Raw genomic sequence first — 7,543 nt, forward strand, 5'->3', positions numbered from 1 at the left:
CACGCAGGACGTTAGCGAGATCGGTCGCATGTTCTCGATCCTCATAGGTTTGCCCGGTTTGGGTATGAACCTCACCTCGGCTTCGTTTCACTCTTCGGGCACCTCCGAGCATCCGAGGTTCTGTTGATGTAGGAGCTTGTGAGCCGCTGCATCACCCATGTTGTTCAGTAATTTGTATGTTATGGCGTCCGTGCCAGGCGTGATGTTCTTGTTGCTTTCGTCAATTGCCGTTAGCAGCTCCCTGATGATGAAAACCTCGTCCATCTCCGCATTTTCCTGTCCCCCGTACTCCTCAGGTATCGGGAACTGCCCCTTTTCTATCTTCAGATACTTTGCTTTGAGGCCCGCGATGAGTCTCTGACTGTCTCCTCCGCAGACTTTAACACTTTCGTGAGGTTGCGATTGGTTGCAGGATTGCTGCTCAGCGGGTCGATCAGGTGTCTGAGCAGACACCAGGTCCTTCGCGCCGACAGCTTGCCCTGCCGTCCGTCGCAGGTGCTCATCCAATTTTCGCGGCACAGCTTGGCGGCGTATTCGGAGATTTGCTTGTTGAGCAGCGCTACGCGTTTGACCAGCGTCTTTTAAATGCAGGGTATTTCTTTAACTAACGATGTCACCCGTTCTAGTTGTCCGTAGTGGTCCGCACCCCTCCCCCTACACTATATAAAAAAATAATACTTACCGGCGCCTGGTTTCGATCCCACGACCCTGCGGGCGGAACGTAAGGTACATGGTGCTCTACCCACTGCGCCACAAAGCCGACACAGAATGGAGGGCTACGAACGTGCCTTATATCCTTCACTCATTCAAACTACGTCAAGAAGCTGCTGATACAACGCATTCACTACCTGTGGGCGGAACGCGAGGTACATGGTGCTCTTCCCACTGCGCCACAATAATCATACCCACCTGCTAATAAATGATGTCACGTGACCACGTAATTACGTCTCCTCATTTAATTACAATACAACAACCAAGAGCAACAAATGCAACAACATTAACGTAACGCAAACTACTTAACGTCGTGCGCCCCCGGAAATGATCTGCATTTGATCGTGCCCCTCGCGAGGGGGATGTTTAGTTTCCTGCCGCAGCAAAAACCAGGCGGCCTCCTGCGCAGACATTTCCGCGCCCTTGAGCACGTTCACTTGCAGCTTGCGGAGCAGTTCCTTGTAGTCGTCGTTGGGGTTCTTTTTTGCGTCTCTGGCGTTTCCACCTCCGCGTGAGGGAGTGTCGCGCCGCCCACATGTGGGCGAGCTTGGCATCGACGAATGGTCTCTGCGCCGTTGTGGTCACTTCTTGCGTGAACTTATCGAGCGCAGTTTTTGCTCTTTCGCTCACTAATTTAGCACTAATTGAGCGAATTACTCCCGCACCGTTAACTACCGTGTGTTTCCACGTGTGAGAGTGGTATTTGTTAGGTGCGAGGCCTGCCTGTCGGCGTGTAGTCGCGAGTGTCCATTGCAATTCGTGGTGGCCAGAAAATGGGTTGCCAGAAAATGAAAAGTTTTATCTTTTCAAGACAAGCTCGCAGTTTTAATGCCATCTCCGTCGGCCAGAAATCTTAAAGAACATACCCATCTGGTACAGTATCCCAGCTAACACCCTCTCACCATTTTTAATGCGGAGAAGAGCATCAAGTTAATCAGATTCGCAGCATTAAGGCGCCCTTTATACATAAGTTTGGCCATTCAAAAGCGTTAAGGCACCGAAAGGTGTCAAAAGGCAAAAGTGATACTTAAGTTACGTTTGTGAAAGCGGGGGTAAGTGACGTTGCTTTTTCGGAATGCCGTATAGCGACTAATCCTGGGGAAAAGCAGCTGGCACAAATCACGCAGTTTTCACTCTATTTTATAAATTCTTGAAGGGTTAGCTCACCGTTACTGATATCTAGCATTTTCGTTTCCTTGCTGCTTCACTCACGCCAGCCTCGACTTTAAACCTACATGCAACGAAAAATGTGGAATTTTCGTCACCTTCGTTATATCCAGGTTTAACTGTACAAGTACAACAGAATACCCTGCCAGACACGAATATTCGTTGGTATCGAATCTAAACAAGGACTGCACAAGGATGATTCGATTTGTGTCCGAAATTTCGAGTCACTTTCGAACACAGGCAGCATGTGCGAACTATCTCCTCAAATTAGAAAGGAGCCACGAAGACAAAATGCAAGTTTGGTTCACTCAACGGATTGTCTCGTTAGAATCGTGCTGACACCACTTTTAGTGTAAACTTCGCTCAAATAAGCTGTATAAATAGGAAAAAGGGAACGGCTATGCGACCTACTAGCTCATTTCCCGCAACAGAACCTATGATGTCATACCAGCCAGCTCTGCGATTGGCAGGGGCCGGCAAAAGCAAATGCAAATGAGGCAGAACTTATAAGCTTGCCGAACGAGCTATTTGCGTTTAAATTAGGGCACATTATTTTTGTAACAGTAACAATGGTGGGACAAACAGTGGAAGTTACGAAAGCACACGTAAACATGGAAGTACCGATGCGTACTGCTGTTGGTACTGCGGGCATTATGCTTGGTTTAGATGCACAGCACTGCGGGGCTTTGTGGTTGTCTCAGACGACACTGGCCGACTGACGCAAGCGACGGTGTCTCACGTGACCATATTTGTGGAGCGAGCACCATGTTTCACGAAACGATCATTTTTTTCCATCGACAAAAACAAGCTATGTTTAAATACGGTCGCACACAAACCAAAGGCAGAAAACGGCTTGCCGCGGTGTGGTGGCTCCATCTAGGGTGACTAACAATAAACAAGTCTACTGCACACTAAGTTTAGCTGGAAGAACTGTTCTAATGATGTCATTGCAAAGGTCATTCAAACACACGTTTTGGCGCGAGAATCGAAATTTTAGCGTAAATTGATTAGTTTCGCAGTGAATAAAGCACCGTTTGCTTTCGGACAAGCGCTGGGGGCACTATAGAACATGAAATCTTTCGAATAAAACAAACTTGTTTTGTCTTCATGGCCCCTTTAATGATTGCATTATTCTTTGTGTGGCAGAACCTAATCATAATTACCTTATCCTGAGCTGAGCTGATCAACCCAAATTATTAGAATCTATAAAACCTTAGGCAAAATTATTCGGCTCTGCCTTTAGGCGAGACAAAATGATTGACATCAGTTACATGCAGCGTGCTAGAAGCACTAATAGGGCTTGTGGTAACATATCCAATGGGCAGTTTCATTTGTAGATACAGAAAAAGAACATTAAAAGAGAGTTCACATAATATAACTATGGATCTATTAAGCTTCGAAATAGACGAAGACGGATGAAGTCTAACTAGGAACGAAGACGTGCTCCTTGCATTTGTCGAAACTTTGCTGTGGTCTAAGGCTGCTCCCTTGTTTAGGAGGTTGTTCCGCAAGGTTTTTTTTTTTTTGTCACACCCCTCGGCTCAACTGACCCTTTTTTGTACAGTGGAACCTCGTTATAACGAAGTACTATTGGGACAGCAAATTACTTCGTTATAACCGATAATCGTTATAACCGTAGAGGTAAAAATAGGCTATAACAAATCGACAACTTGGCTCACGCAAAAATACTTGATACAGGAATGCATCTTTTTGGTCTTCGAACCCACTATGCACAAGGTAACCCTTACCCCTCTCCTTGTTGAATTTCCAGCTCAATGAACCGGAACATGAGTGCGTGAAATTACAACGGAACAGAGTTCATTTGACAAAACGGGACTGCGTCCTTGTTTATTTTATAAAGGATGTGATCTACGTCTGGTGGATACTCACAGCACTGAGCAAGATGTTTTCAGCAGTGTCCACGAGCAAAAGCGCCTTTATACTTCTGCAGTTTTGGACTACGGGGTTTTTTTTTTTTCAATTAGCGTCTCAGCCTCCTGGTCAAATATTTCTTCATTATATCCGATACCGCGTGGCTCTCACGGTTTCAGTTTCGTTTTAAAAGAATAAGTGTCATTTAAATAAACCGTGACCAACCAAAGTCTGTATTTAGTTCGCTATAGCCGATAATTCGTTATATCAGTGTTCGTTATAACCAGGTCAAACTATACTTTATTCGGGTGGAGGCTTGTCCCTGGTCGACGATTCGGAAAACCTTGTTGCTCTGTCAGTGTGTGCAACTTCGTGCTCACCTGTTCCTCGAGCTCTAAGAGAGCTTGCTTTGTCACACGTGTGCGTGCCCGTGTGCGTGCGTGAGTGCGTGCCTATTTGCTGAGGCGCATTCGCCGCACCTTGTGACTGTTTCTCTTTCCACCTCCCCACCACCACCGACGCAGCGCTGGCAACAGCCAAGAATGAGACTGTGCTCATTGATTCCTGCGAACGCGATATAGCCTTGTTCGTAGTCTGCGTCCACTTCGGAGCAGGCAAGCCCGCTTCAAGCGACCCCGGAAAAGTCCCCGTAATGACGTACACGCTGCACTTGTTCGAGGGCGACAACCCCGGGGAATCGGGCCTGGGCATTGGGTTCCGCGCTCCCAAGGGGTTCAACTACGACCCCGACACGGACATGCAGGTCTGGGGTGAGTACTGACCAGCGCCAATAATTATCCTTATGCTCTTGCAACTAGTGCTTTCAAACGAAATGTGCATGTCTTGCCCGTCTGCTGTGCATACACACACACACACACACACACACACACACACACACACACACACACACACACACACACACACACACACACATATATATATAAATATATATTAAGTTAGAGTCACCACGAAAAACATAACAATATTTAATACGACGTTTCGGCTGGGAACCAGCCTTTTTCGAAAAAGGCTGGTTCCCAGCCGAAACGTCGTATTAAATATTGTTATGTTTTTCGTGGTGACTCTAATTTAATATACTATTCAGCTGCCAAGCCCTGCACTGTATATATATATATATATATATATATATATATATATATATATATATATATATATATATATATATATATATATATATTGGCAGTCAAGGAGGCCTCGGAAAGCAAGGGGGAGGATGTGCTGGGTCATTGAAACAGATCAAGAAGTTGGAAAGAAAGAAAGTGGAGAAAAAATGCCCGCCGGGTGGGATTCGAACCCACGACCTCCAGAATACCGGTCTGGTGCGATGACCACTACGCTACCGGCGGGGGGAGACGTATTTATGTCCAGGTATTTTTGTTTCCAGCGCTTTGGGGGGTGGTAGCCAGCGCAACTCAGACAACTCGGGGTGAAGGGGGCCTTCTTTTTAACTCCCGGGCCGTGACTCGAGTGTCTACGACATGTCGAGAGTGGTCGACCAGCGTTGAACCCTCTTAAGCTCCCTATGGCACCACGACTGCCAGAACAGAGGCCCTCGCTATGCATGGAGCGAATCAGAATAGGAAATAAGGGGCTCGTTGAAAATAAGACAGAAGGCAGTCAAGAAAACCTCGGAAAGAAAGTGGAAAATATTTACTCACACACACACACACACACACACACACACACACACACATATATATATATATATATAATATAGTATAAGTAAAGAGTCGGATACACAGCAAGAACAATAACAAACAATGTTTACTTACGTAGCGGCAATGGGACTTGCCTTCATCAGAGTAAAGTTACATGATTATGGTGTCGCAAACATTGAACACATTTCTTATATAGGTTTGCATAAAACTGTAAGAAGGAATGGAAAATGTTTCGCAAATGGAGAGTGTGCATACAGTCAGGCTACGCCTACGTTACAACATCAACCAACAAACAACAACAAAAAAAAAATGGGGGGGGGGGGGGGGGGGGCAAGAGAGAGAAAAAGGGGTCGTGTTAACAATGCAGCGTTCAAGGTTGCACCATGACGGGTCAACGTATGCCGCGCGGGCTGCAAGTTCAGACAATGGGGAAAATGGTCAACCGCGGTTTGTAAAGAAAGGGAAGAGTATACAGCAAGGTATTCAGTGGCTGGGGAGACTGGTTCTAGGGGAAGCGAAGATGGGTGTGCCCCCAGCGGATGAAGAGAATAGATAGGGGGCACAAAAGAGCATTTCACAGAAGCTAGCAATCGAACAGGAAATAGGTAGGGTCACAAAAGGTTAAACATGAATAGATCACAAAGAGTTAAACATTCTTAAGTGGTGGTGGGAACGAGGCCTCCTTCTCCCGGACAAATGGCATTGTTGAGCCGCATTAAGCTAAGAAAGCTGCTGTATTAGGAGAGTTTCTGCGAATTCTGATGGCAAACTCGAGGGTAGGAATAATGAACATAGTTATAAAAATTATGAAGCCGCTAAGTTTATTCGAGGGATAAGCACGTTAGTTTTCCGTAACTTTCATTAATTCCAAGTGTGGCTGACCCAAACTTATAAATGAGATAAGATTCCCGAACCTCGCGGTCGTGGTGCGTTTTGAAGGCGGATTCTAAAATCGTTGCTTTAAGATGATCAAATGCATGCCCGGGACTGTTCACATGTCTTGACAGGGGCAAATAAGAGGCAGTTTTAGCACATCGTTACCGTGGTTACGTTACCGTTTACCGTGTTTGCTGGAGTAGACTGCGCAGCGCGAGAGTTACCGCGAACGGTAACTTACCAGCACAGGATTCACCGTCGCCAGCGCTTCCGGTAACACGGTAAACGGTAACGCGAACACGGTAACGATATGCTAAAACTGCCTAAGGGCAGCTTTTTGCATGAGAGCGGTGATTGTTGAACCGTATTCGGAAGGGCGTTTCAGTTTGGCCGATATATTGTTGCCTACAAACAGTGCACTCTAGAAGATATACGACATTAGCGGAGTCACAGTTAAAGTTACCTTTTATATTTACGTAGTAGTCTGAAGCCGTGCTGGTGGCGCGCTGTGTAGTGGTCATGTGTGGGCATACTTTACATCGGGGTTTATTGCAGGGCATGCAGCCAGTAGTTGCCGGTCGGTTGATACGAGAGTTAGTAAGAAAGTCCCCTAAATTCTTATTACGCCGGTAGACAACGCGTGGTGGTTCGGGGAATATGCTTTTTAAGCGGTCACTTTGCATTAGGATATTGTGATGTTTTTTTAGCACGGTTGACACTCTTGGAGCGGAGGATGAGTGGGTTAAAACTAAGTTAGTTTGCGGGTTCCCGTTCGGGGCTTTTTTCTTGCAGATTTCGTTACGGTCTAATTGGTTGGCTCGCACAATAGCGTCGTCGATAACTTCTTCCGGGTATTTTTTATTCAGGAGGGAGGTCTTGAGTTCTCGACAGTTTGAGTCAAAGTCGGCTTGGTTTGAGCAAATTCTCCTAAATCAGTGGGCTTGGCTGTAAGGTATTGCTGTCTTGCAGTGTCTGACATGGCTACTTCGGAAGTGCAAATACTGCCGCGTGTCTGTCGGTTTTCTATACAGTTTAGTTTGAAGCCGACCTTGGAAGGTAGTAACGGTGACGTCCAGAAAGTTTACACTGTGTTCCGAATAGGAATGAGCAAGGGAAATACTAGGATGGGCTAGATTAAATGCCTCAATGAAGGTGAGGAGTTCCGCCTCACCGTGTTGCCAGATCATGAATATGTCATCAATATACCTTTTATAGTACATTGGCTTTAAATTTTGGGT

At 46.1% G+C, this 7,543-nt stretch overlaps 1 non-coding gene across 1 annotated transcript; it reads right to left on the reverse strand.

Annotated features, from left to right (window-relative positions):
- Positions 1 to 5,044: 5,044 nt before the first annotated feature.
- On the reverse strand, positions 5,045 to 5,117 carry Trnat-ggu (transfer RNA threonine (anticodon GGU)). The gene has a single exon. It is a non-coding gene; the product is annotated as a tRNA-Thr (tRNA).
- Between the last annotated feature and the right edge of the window lie 2,426 nt (positions 5,118 to 7,543).

The sequence above is a fragment of the Haemaphysalis longicornis genome, unplaced genomic scaffold, assembly GCF_048455015.1.
Source record: "Haemaphysalis longicornis isolate Haplotype H1 unplaced genomic scaffold, Haemaphysalis longicornis Haplotype H1 scaffold_5, whole genome shotgun sequence".
In the NCBI taxonomy this organism is placed as follows: domain Eukaryota; kingdom Metazoa; phylum Arthropoda; class Arachnida; order Ixodida; family Ixodidae; genus Haemaphysalis; species Haemaphysalis longicornis.